The following is a 21,101-nucleotide window of genomic DNA, read 5'->3' as shown; positions in this document are numbered from 1 at the left end:
CTTAACTCCCGCATCTGATCATCAATCGAATCAGTACTTGCACTTGAGCCTGCACCAGAATCTGAACCTCCTCCACATGTGCTCATCACTATTCTGAAAAACAATCATACAAATAATCCGAGCATACCCAAGAATCCTCATTCCACATGCTTCCTAGATTCTCCAAGACTCTCCCCGATTCGATTATGGATCATGTGCTTTCAATAGTATAGGCCCAATACTACCTTCCACACTTATCCATACTTTCCTCAAGAATTATCATGTATCCTCCAAGTCACCTTCTCAAACTGGTACTCCAAGTACCCGCTAAACAGCACATTCGAACCTATTAAAACACTTCCTAGGCTCTCCTAGCTTCCCAACCTCACCTTGTCATCAGCTACTGAATAACTCTCACTAATGTCAGCTAACTACTTCATGAATATAATCACATGCTGCAAAGCTTAGATAATTCTTCGAGTAAAATACTCAACCCTACAACGGTTAGACTCAAACGAGAGTTGTGCAGTAGAGTCAAATCCATCACTTTAAGATTATTTAACCATTGCAACATGTGACTTAACATATTCACTCAATAGCTAACTTACATAACTAAGAGTTCCACAAAGCACAAAGCAAGCAGCATTCGTGTAGTAACACTCTAAACCATAGAAAAGACAAAGAACCTCCAAAGCTCACTTACTACAACCCATGTTAGGAACATCCACTCTCACTACCGGTTTCCTTATGCATGCAAATTATACATAATATAGGATCAAATAGATTTTCGAATAAAAGACTCTACCCTAGGACCACAACCAAAAGAGGAACAGGAAATTAGGCCAAATTAATCATTCTAAGTCTATATGATCCTAATCATATACAAGTTTTAAGGTAGACACTTAACAATTATTGATACCAATACATATACCCAATCTAGCATAGCATCCAATGCTTCCTAGGCACAAGGCATCACATATCAGGCCAATCTATCATGCAATTCCTGAAGGCATCCCTAGCCTTATACTAGCATGCAAACATTCATATCATATAACATATCAACATGTATGGGTGTTCTGGGAATTACTTACTTGAGCTCGGCCGATTGTATGCATCACACCACCTTTTTCTTTACAAAAATCTTTTTAGAAATTCGTTTTCTTTTAAAATATTACCAATTCTTCAGTTTGAGCTCAGTCACATCTGATAGTGTGCCTGAATCCCTCAAAACAAAGTTGTGATACCAACTTGTAACATCCCAAAAACTAGAAGGTAAAAATTTTAATTTTAATTCATTTTAAAGCATCCAGTAACAATGTCAAAACAACCAAAAGTGTATTATAGTGAAATAATATTAGAGTAAGAATCCGAAAATCACATAATGTGAAAAACATGGGCAGATGGAGTACGATCAAGTTAGGCCCTCCCCGTTCGAACTATAAGTACCTGAAACATAAACTAAAAACTGTAAGCATAAAGCTTTGTGAGCTCCCCCAAACTACCACATACCATACATATATAACAGTCAACCATATATGGGTGCTTGCAATCCCCTTCGATCTATTTCAACCGGATACAGTCAAGCATATTTGGGTGCTTGCAATCCCCTTTGGTCTATTTCAACCGGATACAGGTAAGCATATATGGGTGCTTGCAACCCTATCAATTTAGTTCAACCGATATCGGGTCTATTTTACCCCTACCACTACCACATATTATCATAACAAAGAATCACATAGTCATCAAGCAAATACAGGCATAACTAACAATTGTCACGAAGACAATCATCATACTACTTCATAAACTAGTGGGTCGGCATTGGTGCCTTCGACCCACTGATAAAGTGAAGGAAACTCACTTCAGACTGAAGGTATCAAATCACACTCGAGCTGCTGAATCGCAAACCCTCTCACTCTTTAAAAGAAAGATCAAAGTGAACAAACTCTGGATCTAAAAGCTTCAATGCAACCAACACTTCTACAATGAGTTCCTTCTTCTCCAAGGTGAACCAAGAACACTCCAAAGCACTTAAAACCACCTTGTTTTTGCTCACAAGGCTCAAACTAGGGTTAGGGTTTCAAGAGAGGGTGTTAGAGAGGTGGAGGCTGAGAATGGAATGGTTATGGGGGAGTTAAGGAGCTTAAATAGGACTCAAAACATGAAAATAGGGTTTGGGCACTGATTACGTACACCAAGCATACTAGGGATGCCCTAATACACCCAACGTACATGTTGAGTATTCCCATTGTATGCGGCTCAACCCAAAACTGTTGTAACTTTAAACGGCCATAACTTCACGATTTCAACTCCGATTTCGACGATCTTTATATACACTAAAAGGTGTTGAGATGATCTACAACTCTATCAACTCTCCTTTGCCTTAAAACTTACCAAAATTAAATGTAAAATTTGTAAAAGGCTCGAACTATCACTTTACGGTTATACCCTTGGGCTCCATAGCACCAACCGAACTCTCGGATCACCTAATCTACATCGTCCACATCCAAAGGGGTCTAAATCTCTCCTTTCCCCAAGGCCCGAAGCCTTATGATAACTGGTCTTTGGGTCATGGCCCCAAATTATGATACGATTCGACACAGGGTGTTACATTCATTGTTCCATTTGTTTCTATGAACAATATGTGTAATGAACAATTTGATTTAATTCATTATAATATATGTGGGCTATTTCTGGTTATGAGGGCAACCTAATTGCTAATAATACAAGAATATACTGATTTATTTATTGACTTAGACAACTAATCCAATAGTCTTCCACTTGGATAAGTCTAGAACTAAATTATAGGTACAACTTCTAAACCAAACAGTAAAGTGTGCTTTCTAAAGCCACTGCCCCCCTCTGATCCGATCAAACATTGGTCCTAAGATAAGTGATCAAATATTCCTCCATTTTGCAAGATATCACATGGACATGAGACATATATCATAATCAATCTCTTAGTCCAAGATTATGTTTACCGATTTCCGATTTATGACGACTAGAATCTAACTACTAATTAAGCATATCAATTCAGTCCGGGCAAGGCCTTACTCATGAATGTCAACATTAAATCATCGAGGGTCCCAAATATATCACTTTTCCCATTAGGGCAAAAGGAACGAATAAATTCGGACTCATATTCTTTTATATTTTACTCACCAAATCATGCATGATACTACGTTTTATAACCTCATGTTACTGATGTGTCTACGTAACACCAATTTACAACCGACTTGTAAATTACAACTCATATATCTCCATTTCACAAATATAAGATATTATCGTCATAGAATTACTCATGATAGAATACATGAAGTAATTCTCTGAGCGTGGGTTTATCCAATACTCTAAATCCCCATTTACTAAGTACTCATGAACATTGTAGCTATCTTATTGCAATGTCTAATCTCCATAGACAATCTACAATTCAATTCATATTAGTCTTAATTCACTACTTACTTCCAAAATTATGAGCGAATGCGGAATTCGAATAATCAAATTATTCTGGAAGTAAAACATTCAAAGTGAAACATAATAATAAACTAATTAAATATGGTCTCAAACCTATTGAATATAACTAATCTCTATTAATTAATCACCATAATAATTATGACTTTATTCATTGTATAATATTTCGAGTAATAAACTAACCACTTGAATTAAATAACATCAGCCATGCCATGTTCAAAACATGCATATTATGCCTCTATATGGTCCTTGTTTGTAAACAGATCAACTGGACATTATTCCAATGATACTCATTTCACAATTCCAAATTCTTGTCACTATCTAAAATGTATTGGAATTCCAACTTAACATGCATTGACCTTCTTGATGTCGAGGCTTTAAAGTCACAGAGACTGAGCCAATGATTAGAGGTGGCAAAAATTGACACGACACGAAACCCGACACGAAATAAATGGGTTTGGGTAAGATATTTCAACCCGTTTAAATAAACGGGTTGACATGACATGACACGAAAATTAAATGGGTAAGGTTAGGGTTGAGAATTTCAACTCGAATATGACTCGAAAATGACCCGTTTATTTATATGCAAGTATTTTTAATTACTTAAATAAACTAGAAAGATACAAAATCAAAACCATAAGTAAAAAAAGCCTTCGAATTGAATTGTTTGTTTTTGTGTTGAAATGACTTAGCCGTCTAGATCAAGACTTCATTTCAATTTTTCCATTCTCTCCCAAACTACCCAGTCTCTTTCACCACTCTTGCATCCTCATGACCTTTGTCATCCGCCTCCCTAACCCCCACTCTTTTAATTTTGTCATCTGAACTTGCTATGACTTTATTTATTCTATCTCCAAACTATTAGCTTTTCCTTTCTGTCTACCTAACTCCTACTCTTTCAACATGCTCAATCTTTTAACCTCACATGACATGACATATTTCGAGGTATAGCCCTAACCCGAAACCCGACACGAACTCGACATGAAAATAAACGGGTTGACACGACACGACACGTTAATTAAATGGGTCGGGTTAGGGTCAAGCACTTTCAACCCATTTAGTGTTTCGACACGACACGAACCCGACACGACACGACACGATTTCCACCTCTACCAATGATATTACAGAATTTTCTATTGGAACTTTGTTACTAGAAACAACTCCATGGTAATGAATTTTTAAATTCAAGGTACACTCCTTAAACATTTCTCATGCATTAAAGTTTCCAATTCACATGTAGATTTAACTATCAACTCCTATGATGGAAACTTTTCCATATGACGATATAACCATCAATTTTGACCAAGAATCATCTCAATCTAAACCATGTCACTATGGTCCTCCCAAATAATACCATACTTCCAACTCTGCATAAGCAACCAATCTTTAGTAAACCTCAGACTATTCTTGACAGTTGTTTAACAACTCCAGTCACACAGAAATTCTAATCCTTTTTCCCTTCAATATGGAAATATAAAAAAAAAAGTAAATATTATAGCATATGTAATAGATCCTATATCTGAAGCATATGGGATTCGATTCTTAAATCCAATATTTGTTCAATCTCTTGCCATAATATTTCCATATATGGAATTTCCTTTATTGAACCATTTCAAAATGATATTCACATGTCTATGACTAAGTTCTATTAAATTATACGATCTAAATTTTTACAATTGAAACAAAGTACGAATGCCCTCTCCCTTAAGTCTGTCATAGCGAAAACAATTCCGAAACTTTGAAATTTACAAATTGAAAACTGTGTTCCCTATGAACAGTATATGCAATACTATTATAACAGTTATGCTCCCACTAGCTTTGACATGTACCCAAAAATCAACTTGACATCTAGAAATCAATACTCTTGACTTCCTTACTGAAGTATAGATTTCTGTTATGCAATGCTTCGATAAGTCTCCAACTAGAATTCTTAACCTGATATAGCTTCAGTGGATAGCATATATGTGTGTTTAAACCCTTTCACAACTTATAACTATAAGTATTTGAAAGTTAAAACAATTCCTTGCCATTTCTCACAATTTGAAATATGAAGAGGGATGTCGTAATCATATTGTGATTTTTAGAATGCAATTAATAAAAGAAATATAAATACTGATCTTTATCAGATCTTTAAAATCTATTAGCAAAAGTGTTTCCTCATAATTATTCTTATGAATTAGAGAGACAACTTTGCCACCTAGATTTTTTACATTGCATATGTTCCCATCCATGTGAATCTATCATTTCCAACCTACAATATAAGACAAGGTTTAGGACAAAACCAAATTCAGATTTAGCTTTCCTTTCATGGACAGAACTTCACTTATTCTAATTTTCTTTTCCTTTGGTAGCACAAGGGCCTACCAATGCTTCCGTGTTGTTAAGCATCTCACCCATATTCATCAATGTACTATCACTAACTAACATGCTTTTCTTTTGTAGTTAAATGAAAAACATATAACTCATAGGCATTGCCAACTCAACTGGAAGGTGCACAAAAATAAGAATGGGTCAATCAAACATGATTGGGTATCAACCTCAGGTCGTGTGCTAGTGATAACTAAAAGGTTTAGTGTCGTTTGACTCTTGAAACTCTCAAGATCAATATGACTCCCACTAACTTCTTGACATATGATTTTTCTTTCAAATAACATTCCTTTGACGAGCTAAAACAAATATTCAAAGGTTCGTATGGATTCCCTATAAGAAAACATTTCATAGAATTGGTCTCATTTTTTGACGAAAACATCACAATTCTAAATCTAAATGTGCTAGATTAAGAAAACATTAATACTCCACATTTCCGGAGGTGTTATAAATCTTCTTAGTTTGAAATAAGTTTCTAGATACGATTTGTAGTAACTAAAGTATGGCTTTAAAACTGGATTTTGGAAATGAAGTATGACTCATCTCTTGATTGAACCATTTCAACAATACCTAATTCCTCTTAGTCGTAAAGTTGTACTAAGATGTTTTTCGATGAACAATTGTGATATAGTTCCACAATCATAAAGATGATCATAAAACATGATGCTAAAGTACTCTCCTTTCCTTTCACAGATAGAAGAAACTTTTATCTTTCTGCCTAATAGATTCTTCTATTCATTGTGCTATTCTTTGAAAAACTTTTCAAAAGTAGTAGAATTTTGTTTAATCTTATGAACAAAACATATTTACTGAAATATCAAAAAATCACGACAAATAGAGTTATTGTCCTTTGTGGTGGATCTGGAGAGTCCATGTCAATATGTACTAGATCAATTAGTCCTTCACTTGACTCACATAAATATGTGATCCACGAACTAGTTATAATTTCTAGTGAACAAGATTCTCATTCACTATACAATGTGAATTCTACAACACTAAGTATCTGTCTAGATGGTGATGTGATTTCTTTTCACTTGGTCAATTATGACAATACCACACATGATATTATAAGAATCAAATCCGTAATTAATATTGTTAATACTAGAAACATAACCAACACTTTTATAAATGTCATTGCAAGGAAATAAGAATAAGGCAACCAGATAAACCAAATTTTCACTTTTATTAAAAATAAACGAAAAATTGGAACTTGTCCTTACAATTCATAAAATGAAAAAACCAGGTTTCTAAACATCTCCTAAGAGTAATAGAAATTTATTAAATTATCCTAACTCCTAAGTAGTAGCTCCAAATTTTGATCATCGAAGCATGTGACTGAAGTCCATTTCTCACCATTAGATTTAGTTCAATCTGCTTAAGCTTCCTTCTTTCTCTTGGATCCTGAAATAACATTAAAATATGATCATCACGTTATGTATTAAGAGTTTATGAATAGGAACATGTAAAAACAATGGAGTTAGATAATGGATGTACTTGAAGTAGAGTCATTCAAATTGACTTTACCATCTCGTAGATCTTTCAATTACTTTGGGCAGCTTCGCAACCAATGTCACTTCAATTAGTAGTAAAATTAAATGGACTTTGGGGTCAACACATGGATGTTCCCAGAACTAGCCTTTCTCTTTACCATAATATCAAACTGTTTGATCTTGGACGGCCCCTTTCCATTGGGAAGAGAACTCTTTTCTAGATCACCATTTTCAAATTCCATGGAAACCTTAGGAATAGGCCCAATAAGAATTTATGCTCTAGATGTGCTCTTAAGCATTTGTACTTCAGCAAAATTCAACATTTGGGTCATATCAATTAGGGTCACATCGAGATTTCTCATATGAAAGTTTTTAACAAACTAACCATATGACTTAGGAAGCAAGAAAAAAACAAAACAATGGATTTCTCCCTTGGTAAAACGGCACTCATTCTATCCAACTTTTCAATGTACGATTTACCTTTTCAAAATATACGCACATACAAAACTTCCATCTTGATGTTTACAAGCCAATAAGGCTGGAGTAGTTTTGTATCTTTCAACTTGGAGAAAACGTGACATTAGGAGAGTCACCGTAGGAGGTGGTGGAAGAGTTGAAGATATATGATATTCACTTCCATCATTTCCTAAGGAAGGGAAAACAATTTCACCTTGATTTGAAATTGGAAGACCATTTCTTGAAGATGAGGAAAACCATTTCCATAAGAATGAGAAAGTCCATTTTTTTTATCTTCATAAGACATATTTAAGTGGGAATAGAAGAGAATTCAAGTTAGTTTATTTTAATCATTAACCCAAAAATTAAATTAAGGCTAGGATCCATATTTTCGATTCGAACTTTGAAGAGAGATGTCGTAATCAAATTCAAATCTATTTTAGATAGGTAAGGCTTTTACCAATTCCAATCTCATGAAACTCCAAGATCTTTAGAGATTCATTGAATCTTATCAATGACATGTTTTAGTATCTGATTATGATCTCACTTTTGTGACTAGGATATCGAGGATCACTCGCTTGACAACCTTGATGTCATTTATCATCTCAAATTGTCGTGGCGGTTAACAACACACGCTCCATCAACAATAATAATTTTCAACATGCCCATCATATCTCATTATAGTCCCTATTAGTGTGTTGGTTAACCACACACGCTCCACTAACGACATATAAAGCATGATGTGTGTTTTTTATGGATTAGCATATTTTTCATATTTTATTTATTTTTTAAAGTAAGAGAAATCTATAGAAAAGTCCCAAACTTTTTTTGGGAAGTTTTAAAAATTCCTAAAAATAATTTTGAACAGAAAAGTATCATTATTTTGAGAAAATCACATAATCTATCATTTTCTATTCAAATTTAAAAAACGATTTTTTCGTTAATTTGGGAAGAATGTTGAATAATCGATACTTTTCTATTCAGAAAAAAAAATTAGGACTTTTTTGAAACCTTTCCCAAAAGTTTGGGACTTTTCTGTAGATTTCCCTTTAAAGTAACTATGAGTGGGATTTTAAAATGTTTAGTTACTATATATCATTATACTTATTCATGAGATTACGTCCTATCAAATTCGTTCAGCTAACAACCCTCCACCATACAAGAAAGCGGTGGGTAAGAATGGATACCCAATGTCGGTCATTTTATAAGCCGCTTCCTTAAACTCCCCTTATAGTATGACTTCGTGACTGAGGCGTACTAGCAATTTTGCTGACTTGTCTTATACATATAATATATATTAAACTTTTAATTATATATAGTATAAAGTGTATTTTAAAACATTTAAAAATACAAGTTTTAATCTTTTAATTATATAAATTAAACTATTAATTTAATTAAATTTAAACCAACTTATGGATTTATTAATTAATTTTTAATTTTAATTAAATTAATAATAAGATCCATAAGGATAATATTAATTAACCATTATCAAGTCTAAGGATATCTCCTAACATTTAGGGTTTTAGTTAATTATCTAATATAGGCAAAAATTGGATTATGGCAAATATTGAAACAAATACTTACCAATTAACAACCACATAAATCATATAAGGCAAGAAAATCCAAAAAACTGGATCTGGCAGTTCTCACGTCGTGAGAAACAGATGCTCACGACGTGATAAACAGCTTTTCACAAAAATCGATTTTGTTCAGTTCATCCTATGTACAAACAATGTAAGCCACACCAAGGCTTTGATACCACCAATGGGTTTTATAGATTATAATAACAATATACTTGCAAAATTTTAACATTTAAAGGCACATGTAACCTAAAGGATCTATGTCTTAACACTTTGAATGAAACATTTTATGAACAATAAAAATTAACTTGAACCCTAATGAATCCCTAGTATAATCAAATATAATAATTACGGTTAGATACATATGACTTGTTGTAGTAAGCATGTAACACCCATTTATTAAATAAATAAATAAATAGTAGCCCTAAAATCAATAATTATATATGTAACACCCAAATTTTCAAATAATTTTTTCACATTTATAAAACACATTTTCATTCATGATTGTCATAAAAACATCATTGTATCACATACACAGTTCATAAACTCACATCCCAAAATCAAAATATGTAAAAGTTCCTCGAGAGTGTACTGATCAAACCGGCGCCTTCCCGCGATCCTCACTGGTACCTGAAACACATAACACAACACTGTAAGCATAATTGCTTAATGAGTTCCCCAAAATACCACACACAACATATATTAGCCACTCGAGGCTATAACTCTGTTTGACCCTCTGGTCAATGTGTCTCAGTGGGACCCTCCAGTCCCATAACTCTGTGGGCCCTCTGGCCCTAACTCTGTGGACCTTCCGGTCCTAACTCTGAAAACTTTGGCACATACATAGAATAAGTCACATAGAAATCACATCCTGCAAAAGCATACAAAGTACTCTGTCACATAACTCTAATTACCACTCTAGGTAAAGTATAGTGAGAAGACTCACCTCGGGTAACTCGGTAAATCTCGAACTCTGAAAAATCTAATCTAGCCTCCGCCTAATCATATGAAATAAGCACTCTAAATCAATACATCCCTTAAGGCTAGGCTATTTCCTATCTTAGTACTCTCAGAAGGGTAAAAGACCATTTTACCCCTCTCATGGCCCTAAGACCCAAATTTGACCAAACTCTGAAAGTCAACAAAAGTCAAATCCCCGGGTTACGCTGCGCGTACCACACATGTACGCTGGGCGTACCCGGTGTCTTCACAAAAAACGGGGTGTGCGACCCCTTACGTCGCGCGTACTGGGATTACACCCCACGTAACTCCCAGTTTCAGACTCTAAGCATTTTGGGATCTTAATCAGTTAAGACCCACGTCCAACTTTTAGATCTGACCATTTCTAACCCTATTAATCCATAAAGTTGGTGACTTTAAGCCTTTGAATGGATGGACAAGTCACTAACACCCATAACATTCCATTTCCCAACTCTAGAAAGCTCCTAACTCAAGCATGACCTCATAACAACGACCAAGATGGCAACTTTATGGATCTATAACACAAATATCACTGAAATGGGGCAGATCTAGGTCCATGGAGTACATTACACCCATAAAGTCTCCACCTTTGGGACTTTTAACCCTAGAAATGGTCCATGCAATCATCTAACCAAATAAGGAGGAAAGTTTTGGGCTTTATACCTCCAATGCAACTCCTTCCTCTGTAGATTTCAGATCTAAACTTGCACTTCAAGCTCTAGCCTCCACAAGCTCCTCTCCTTCTTCTTCACTAACACACCAAGGCACTTTTAGCTCCAAAACACTCACTCTCAAGCTAAGGACTATTGGGAGGCTCTCATAGGGTTTCGCTCACTGATATGGAGGCTGAGAAATGAGCCTTAGCATCCATTATATAGTGCACAAGTCCAATATTAGGGTTTGTGTCTGGACCCATTACGCCCAGCGTAACCCTGGGTACGCCCGACATACCCAGGCAAGTCCGCGTCCAAATTAAGCGCATGAGTACGCGCAACGTACTCCCCAGTACGCCCAGCGTACTCATTTGCTACAAGAACTCTTTCAACGGACCACTTTTGACAACTTGACAAAATGGAAGGATATAATAGCTTTACCTGGATTTTGGGATGTTACAATTCTCCCCCACTAGAACCAGACTTCGCCCTCAAAGTCTCATGCCGAAAACAACTTTGGATGCTGCCCCTCATTTCTGACTCCGGCTCCCAAGTCAGCTCGGACCCCTTCTGATGCTGCCACTGGACCTGAACCTGTGACACCTCCTTGTTCCTCAGAACCTTGACCTTCTGGTCCAAGATCGCGATCGGTCTCTCAACATAATTCAGACCCATGTCCACCTGGATATCCTCCAATGGCACCACTGCCGATTCGTCGTCTATACATTTCCTCAGCTGAGACACGTGGAATGTATCATGAATCTGGCTCAACTCTGCAGGTAGCTCCAAACGATATGCTACCCTGCCTACCCTCGCGATCACCCTAATCGGTCCAATGTACTGGGGCCCCAACTTGCCCCTTTTCCTGAATCGGATCACTCCTTTCCAAGGAGACACTTTCAGGAGTACAAAATCACCAACCTGAAACTTGAGCTCGGATCGACGCCTATCCGCGTAACTATTCTAGCGACTCTGGGCCGTCAGCAACCTCTGTCTAACCTGTTGTATCTGCCCTGTCGTCTGAAGCACTATCTCAGTGCTACCCATCACTTGCTGCCCTACCTCTCCCCAACAGATGCGAGCCCGACACCTCCTCCCATACAACAACTCAAAGGGAGGCAAACTAATGCTCGAATGGTGGCTGTTGTTATAGGAAAACTCAGCCAAAGGCAGATACATGTCCCAACTCCCTCCAAAGTCCAACACACATGGCCGAAGCATGTCCTCGAGCGTCTGAATCGTCCGCTCACTTTGTTCGTCCGTCTGCGGGTAGTAAGCAGTACTGAAATGCAGCCTAGTACCCAACTCCTCATGGAACTTCTTCCAGAACCTGGAAGTGAAACGCACATCTCGATCTGACACAATCGAGATTGGCACACCATGCCGCGATACCACCTCTCTCACATACACTTCTGCCAGCCTCTCTATGGAACAGTTATCACTGATAGCAAGAAAATGAGCGCTCTTTGTCAGCCGGTCGACGATAACCCAAATTGCATCAACGACTCTCGCAATCCTTGGCAATTTGGTAAATAAATCCATGGAAATTTGTTCCCACTTCCACTGGGGAACCTCAAGTGGCTGCAACTTGCCATGTGGACACTAGTTCTCGGCCTTAACCCTGCGACAGGTCAAGCACCTCTCTACAAACCACGCCACATCCCTCTTCATACAGGGCCACCAATAATCTCTCTTCAGGTCCAAATACATCTTAGTGGCCCCAGGATGGATCGAAAACCTCGACTTGTGCGCCTCCTCCATCAAAATGGCACGTGCCCCACCCTCAAATGGCACCCAAATCCGGCCCTGGAAGGTCATAAGCCCCCGGCTATCAGCAATGAACTATGATATCTGACCAATCTCCCGCTCTTGCTTGCGGTTCTCCGGTCTCATGGCCTCCACCTGGGCCTCCCGAATGGTGTCCAACACCAGAGTCATCACTGTCAACCTCATACAAACATCTCGCAAAGGGGCACTCTCTGCCCTGTGACTCAAGGCATCAGCTACCACGTTAGCTTTGCCCGGGTGGTACATGATCTCACACTCATAATCCTTTGCCACGTCCAACCATCTCCTCTAACGCATGCTCATGTTGGGCTGATCCATCAGATATTTCAAGCTCTTGTGGTCCGTGTATATGGTACACTGAACCCCATACAAATAGTGACGTCAAATCTTAAGGGTAAACACCACATTCCCCAACTCCAGATCATGAGTAGGATACCTCTTCTCATGAGGCTTCAGCTGCCTCGATGCATATGCTATCACATGCCCTCTCTGCATCAGCATCGGACCCAGTCCCGATATCGACGCATCACAATATACCACAAAGTCCTCCATTCCCTCCGGAAGAGCCAACACTGGGGATTCGCATAATCTCTGGCGAAGTGTCTCGAATGAGGCTTGCTGCTCCAGGCCCCAACTGAAAGCCATGCCCTTCCGAGTCAGCCTAGCGAGAGGAACAACAATCCTGGAGAAATCCTGAATGAATCTCCGATAATATCCGGCAAACCCCAGGAAACTCCTAATCTCCGAAGGAGATCTCGGTACCTCCCAACTCATCATCGCCTCAATCTTGGCCGGATCGACCAATATCCCATTCTGGTTGACGAGGTGTCCTAGAAACTGGACCTCCCGTAACCAGAAATCGCACTTGGAGAATTTGGCGTAAAGCCTCTCCGATCTCAGAACTCCGAGGATCTCCCTCAAATGCTCCTCATGCCGCTCTCTGGACCTTGAATACACCAATATATCATCAATGAACACGATCACTGATCGATCCAACATCGGCCTGCACACCCTGTTCATGAGATCCATGAACGCCGCCGGTGCATTGGTGAGCCCGAAAGGCATCACCACGAACTCGTAATGCCCGTAACGAGTCTTGAACGCCGTCTTCTGGATATCCTCATGACGCACCCTCATCTGATGATATCCAGACCTCAAATCAATCTTGGAGAACCAAGACGCTCCCTGCAACTGATCGAATAAATCGTCGATCCTCGGTAAGGGGTAACGGTTCTTAACTGTCAGCTTGTTCAACTCCCGGTAATCAATGCACATCCAGTGTGAACCGTCCTTTTTCTTGACAAAAAGGATTGGTGCTCCCCACGGCGAGCTACTCGGCCGTATAAACCCCTTCCCCAGCAGCTCTTAAAGCTGCGAGGATAACTCCTGCATCTCTGGAGGTGCAAGGTGATAGGGAGCCTTGGCGATAGGCGCTGCCCCCGGAACCAAATCGATATAGAACTCAACCTGCCTCTCAGGAGACATACCCGACAACTCCTCAGGGAAAACATCTGGGAACTCACGCACTATTGGGACCTCATCGACTGACCTCGGTCTCTCTGCACCTACCCTCATATCCACCACATACCCACTACAGCCCTGCTGTAGACTCTGCCTCTCTCTCGCAGTTGAACAAAATGCTGACCCAGAACGGGTGCCCTCACCATAAACTGTAAGAACTCCCCCACTAGGGTCTCGTATGGTCACCAGTTGTCGCTCGCAGTCGATAACCGCTCCAAATCTTCTCAACCAGTCCATGCCCATAATGACACAGACATCACCCATAGCAATCAAAACCAAATCAATCAGAAACTCCACGCCGAAGATCTCGAGTACCAATCCTCGAATCACATCCATGGCATACACTACTCTCTCGTCAGCTATGGAAACTCGCAAAGGTCGACTCAACGCCTCCCGACGGATACTGATGTGCTGACTAAAGGGTAACGACACAAAAGACCAACTCGCACCCGAGTGAAATAACACCAAAGCAGGTATAGAAGACATAAGAAATGTACCTACGCATATCATAATATAAGCATATCATCACAACTCAAAATAATCAGATGGAAGAATACATACCAGCCACAACATCGGGTGCAGTGCGAATCTCCTCCGCTGTCAACTAGAAGGCTCTCCCGCGAGCCTTCGGCGCCTTAGCCTTCACTGGATGACTCTCTATAAATTGAACGCCAGCAGGGGCAGATCCCTGTGTGTAACGCCCGAAAATCCGGGCTAGTCAAATTAGAGGCAATAGGGGTCGAAAACGACTTTTCTACAAAATATTATTTAGAATAAATAATCTTAACCAAGATGTAGGATATTTCTCAAGGTTTTCGTACATATAAAGAACGCCGAAATCTGAGTTATAACGAAGAAGTTATGACCCGTCGAAGTTTCGCGACGGAACCGGCACGACACCGGAAAGCGTAAATAGTGAATTTACGATAGAGCGAGATTTAGCCTTAGCAATCTAAACGAAAGTCGTAGAATAGGCTAAACTAAGAACATGGATAAAAAGAACGCCCAAATCTGAATTCGTATGAAGAAGTTATGATTTTTCGAAGTTTCGGACTAGCAGTGTACAACCCGAAATTCGAATTTTAGATCGAGCGGTTTTTAGCCGACACGACCTAAACGAGAATCGAAGATCTCGTTGAAAGTAGCGTAACGAGAAAAATATGGGTGAAAACGGATATCGGATGAAGAAGTTATGAGGATTTAACGGACCAATCCTGTCCCGGCCTGTTGATAATATAAAATTTAAAATCGAGCCAAAATTAGCCGACGGAGTCTAAACGAAAGTTGTAGAGTACGTTCCACTTTCGCGTGGATATAAAGAAAGACAAAAACGGAGTTCGTATGAGAAAGTTACGAATTTTTAAAGTTAAAGCATGAATCCACGAAGTCTGTTGCGAGGTTGATGACGTGGCTGCATCTGGGCCGCCCATCGCTGATGAAGGAACACGCTTCGGATCTTGACACGTCGCCCTTCGCATACGTTGCATGTCCGAAGTCTGTACGCCCCGCGTACCCTCGCCCTGATCTACTCCGAGTGTTAGACAGCTGGAAGCTCGCTGGCGCTCTTATCCGATGGCTACGCCCCGCGTAGGTCCGAGGTACGCCCAACGTACCGAGGCCTCGCAGGGCTATAAAAGGGGGCCGATGGTTCTTCATTTTTCACACCTTTTTCACTTCTCTCTCTAGCTTCTTTCTCTCTCTAAGTGCTATAAACCCCCCTAAGCCCTAGTTAAGCCCCTTAGCACCCTAGGGAAGCCCCGAGGCTCTCGGAGTCCCGAGAAAAAGGAGTTTTTCGGTTTCGAAACGCTGCTCCAATTAAGTCCCGGTTTTCGATAAAATTCGTTGTAAGTGTGCTACGCTTACGCAATTTTTAATATAGCTTTCAAATAATTATAGGAATGTTATTAGGTCCTTAAAATAATTCTTTGGGCTATTATTATGAGTTATATCGAGTATTATTAACGCTTAATAATACTCGGACTAATTAATTTGTCACGGTTATCGTTAAACTAAACCCTAGTGGTATTGGTACTAGGTTTTATCGAAGGAATATCGTTTTGAGAGTATCGAAGCGCTGTCTGAGTGCTGAGTCACCACCTACTCAGGTGAGTGCATAGTCCTTTTCATCTTACACATAGATATGAAGTATTTTATATAAACTACGTGCTATGTGTGCATATTATTTGAATACTTTCTGTCTATGCTGGATGAACGTTTTATACATGTTTTAAAGGATTTAAACTGTATACGTATTTTATATATACGAATATGTTGGGTATGAGATGGGTAGATGAATGATGAGAGATAGAAGATGACGTGAGTATACATTGGCAGCTATAGACTTAGTGCCTATGGGACAAACACCGGTAGCTATGGACTTAGTACCTATTAGACGTTGGTAGCTATGGATTTAGTACCTGTTAGAAATTGGTAGCTATGGACTTAGTACCTATTAGTCAGACGCTGGTAGCTATGGATTTAATACCTGTTAGGAATTGGTAGCTATGGACTTAGTACCTATTGAACACTGGTAGCTATGGATTTAGTACCCGATGAGTAAGACATAGCAGCTATGGAATTAGTGCTCTATGAACAAACATCGGCAGCTATGGATTTAGTGCCAGTCCTATAATCCTGGAAGTAAGGGACTTCGGAATAAACGAATGCAGGATAGATGACTCTTAGGTTAAATCCTTAAGAGTAAAGAAGATAACGGGGATGGGTAATTGGGTTAATTGTTTGATGATTGAACATAACAATTATATTATTGTGGGTTGAAAACCCTATGTACTCACCAGGTTTCCCAACCTGACCCACTCAGTTTATGTATATCACAGGTGACGAAGTGAAGTGACATTACACTGAGAGATTTAAAGAGATGTAGATCACTAGTGTAAATCATTGTAAGTTCTGTTTATGCTTATGTTTCGGTATTAACGATGACATCCCAAATGTTTTAAAATGAAATAAATACGTTTCTTCGAAAATGTTTTAATAACGTATTTACCATGTTTTTCTGGGAACAAATTCCGCAACCTTTTTATAAAATGAAGTACTCTGATTTTTATAAAGCATAAACAAAATCGGTCTTTTCTGGCCGTGATTTTGGGGATGTCACATTGTGATGCTCCCTATGCTGACCTTCGCAACTGCGGACACTCGGCCTTCCGGTGTTCGGTCTGGTTGCAGTGAAAACAGACGGAAAATCCCTTGGGACAATCCTTGGTCATATGCCCCTCCTTGCCACACTTGTAGCAAGACCCTGCTCTGCACACCCCCTCATGACTCTTGCTGCACTTGCCACAAGTGCGGCCCTTCTGGTTCCCAGATCTCAAATCGGCGGGCTTAGCCCGCTTGGCAGCCGGCTAGGACTGTGTCGGTCGTCAATCCCTCCCACTACAAGAAAAAGGTGCCTCTGTGACTAAAATATCAAAGACTGATTAATCATTCTTGAATACAATGTATCTAGGACTAATAAATTAGTCTTAGATACTATCTAGGACTGATTTTAATTTGTGGGTTATTAGAGTCTGGCCAAAATTATTCGACACTAAAATTCAGTCCCTATTATGTTTGCATCGATTTAGGTTTGGTGGGAAACACATTAGGGACTGAATTTCTGTCTCGAATAGTTTAGCGCAAACTTTGACTTTGGAGGGGAAGTTATAAGGGACTGATTTTCAGTCACTGATAGACTTGTTTCAGTCTTGATTATGTAAGGAACTTATTAGGGACTGAATGTCACACCCCGAAAACCAGAGGCGGAAACATTTCTGGGGTTGACTCCACGTTGAGTATCAAATCCAATGTACATAGTAATCACAGTAAACAACCATTACATTACATATATTTGAAAGTTTACATTTGTTTCAAAAGTAAATTGTACAAGTGTTATACATATATCATATGAACAAAATTTGAGACGAGTCTTCTGAGCACTCCATCTTCTCCAAAAGATATCGCCGGGTAGCTGTCTAACGTGGACCTGAGAATACAAGCGGTTTGAAAATCAGCATAAAGCTGGTGAGTTCATAAGATGTTTGTTTTCAGAAAAATGTACCAATTTCCTTTAGTTTTCCGAAAAGGATTGTTATCCAAGAAAATCCCATATTTTCTTATGTAAAACAGTTCAGTTATCCTTCATTACAGTTCAATTACATGTTATACGTTACCCCAGGAAAATCTCATATTTTCCTAAATACAAGACCAATTGAATATTACAGAGTATAGTTTAATACACAAAACTATATATTGAGAATCATGAGATTACTGTCTTGAATTAAGTATAAAATACTTTAACTATACGAACTGTAAATGGAAAGTAGTTTGGAAACCTTGGGATTAACATCCCGTAATACATATAGATTTAATACCATGGGACTATCGTCCCGGACTAGATACAAGATAGTTTGATAAAACTATAGGATTACTATCCCGAACTAGATATAAGATGTTTTGATAAAACCATGGGATTACTATCCCGAACTAGATATATGATATTTTGATAAAACCATGGGATCACTATCCCGAACTAGATATAGATTCTAACCATAGGAATAACATCCTGCAATAGATATGAAACTTATAGACTAAAGACCATGGGATTACCATCCCGTACTAGATATATATCTCTAAAACCAAAACTGTGAATAAAATTATATTAATACGTATTGTGAGTAGGGTAACCATGCTGATACGACAACGAGACCTCCTTGATGCTTGTCAGACGTCGGACGATATCCAGAATTTGTCACCCCATGCGTGCCCGCCAAACTGTAGCTAGCAATTAAGGTGTGGGATTGTCAGTCCCGAATAGATCTATTCACAAATTCCTCGCTCTCCCTCCAGGAGACTCTGGTTACACTTCCGGGGAGGATTTACTGATCATCCATAAAGGGTAGTGACTAACTCACAAACTAGTACTAAACTATTCACAGGGTTCTCATACGATATCAAACATACAAAAGATTATGAAACATAATACAGTGAATATAGATACATACAATGAAACTATCCGGCAATACATTCATATGATACAGAGATAAACTGAATCAGACATAGTTTATCTAATAATTTTATACACATATCAGTACATGATAAAACGAGAATTAAAGAAACCCCAAATTATTCCCATAATAATTTGATTAGTTTGGTTATTTTCTTAACTAAAATCCATTTAGTTGTAATTGATAGATCATCCCTTATGCTCAGCATAATACATAAGGAGTAAAAGTGTTTATAAATTTGCCAGATATTATTTGAAACACATCAATGTTATGTTTTGAAAACAGTTATAGTTTGCTTGTATTCCCCCCTGAAAACATTGAAAAACACGGAAAAAGCGTAGGGGTATGAACTCACCGGACGAGAAACGTGACGATTTAGAATGCTAAACGTTGGTTCAGGGCTTGCAAATGCACGAGGTTCCTAAGTATAATGCAAAGATACACATTTGTATCTAATTAGGACTTAGATTAATTGATTGTTAGGGATAAACACTTCTAGTTGCGAAAACACTCCATATCAAGTGTTTGGAAGGACCCGGGTGGCGTTTAAGGACGTGAAATGGAACTAGGGACTTGGAATTTGAGTTTACTCCCCATGAGTAAACTCATACAAGAGTTTTTGGTCTATAACACCCATTGCCCATGAGTTTACGGCCATAAACTCATGGTGGGGTGGTTTATGGTGCAAAATGGCTTCAAACACTTAGGGATAAATGCTAGACTTTGGTTTTTGACTTTGGAATAGATTATAACACACATAGGGACCATTTATTGGAGTTTACGGCTATAAACATGGAGTTTACGGCCGTAAACTCCCCCATACATAGAATCCTTAATGTTTTGGTCCTTTAATCAATCACATGTGATTCTAATGATTTTTCCTAGTCTTGTATGGATTTTTGAGGGACTTTGGACATGCTTTTAGGAGTTTACGGCCATGGAACACATGCTATGACCGTAAACTCTCAAATGATGAGTTTGGTTGTGTTTAAATCCCCTAAACTATTTTTGGTTGGTTCTATGATTTATTCCAAGGCTTTTGGTGGTGTTGGATGGCTTTCTAACACCTTGAAAATGAGTTTACACCCATGTTTAAGGAGTTTACGGACCAAGCACATGCCTTGGCTGTAAAATCATATAAATCCCCCAAAATTTATGTTTAAAGTGTTCTAAGGCTAAAACCAATATTTTAAAAGTCATATCCATGTCTTGTTGGGGTCTAGGAAGGGTTTAAGGGCTTAAAAACCCTATAATTATGAATTTACGGCCTAAACACCATCCTTGGCCGTAAACTCATATACAAGTCTCTAAATTATAGATTAAGTCATTCTAGGTCCATTCCATAAAGTCATCTAGCCATATCTAAGGTCCAATTGTGGTTTGGAAGGGTTTTATTGCTCCAAAAACCCATTTCATATGAGTTCACGGCCTAGGACTGTTCCAGGGCTGTAAACTCATGAATGTGGTCCTATTCCATGTTTTGAACTTGAATTTGAAGGCTAGAGAGGTTATATAACAAGTTAGGGAAGGTACCTTAGGGATTTGAGGCCTTAAAATTGAGTTTTGGACCCTTAAACTTGGATTTAGGAGAGAGGTTAGAGAGAGAGTAGTGAGAGAGAGAAAAAGCTTCAAATGAAAGGTTAAACACGTTTATATAGGTCGCAAAACTTGGACACGGTGGAATTCTACCCGATACCGGCATTAAGCGGGGCTTTTGGTCGCACCCGATTGAGTTACCGTAACCCGGCGAGGACATTTCTAAATTTATGAATTAAACATTTTGAGCTAAATTCATGAGTTCCTAAGAGGTTT

This window comes from Lactuca serriola, chromosome 7 (genome assembly GCF_051521515.1).
Source record: "Lactuca serriola cultivar US96UC23 chromosome 7, Lser_US96UC23_V15, whole genome shotgun sequence".
Taxonomy (NCBI): Eukaryota; Viridiplantae; Streptophyta; class Magnoliopsida; order Asterales; family Asteraceae; genus Lactuca; species Lactuca serriola.
This window is presented reverse-complemented; position numbering follows the sequence as displayed.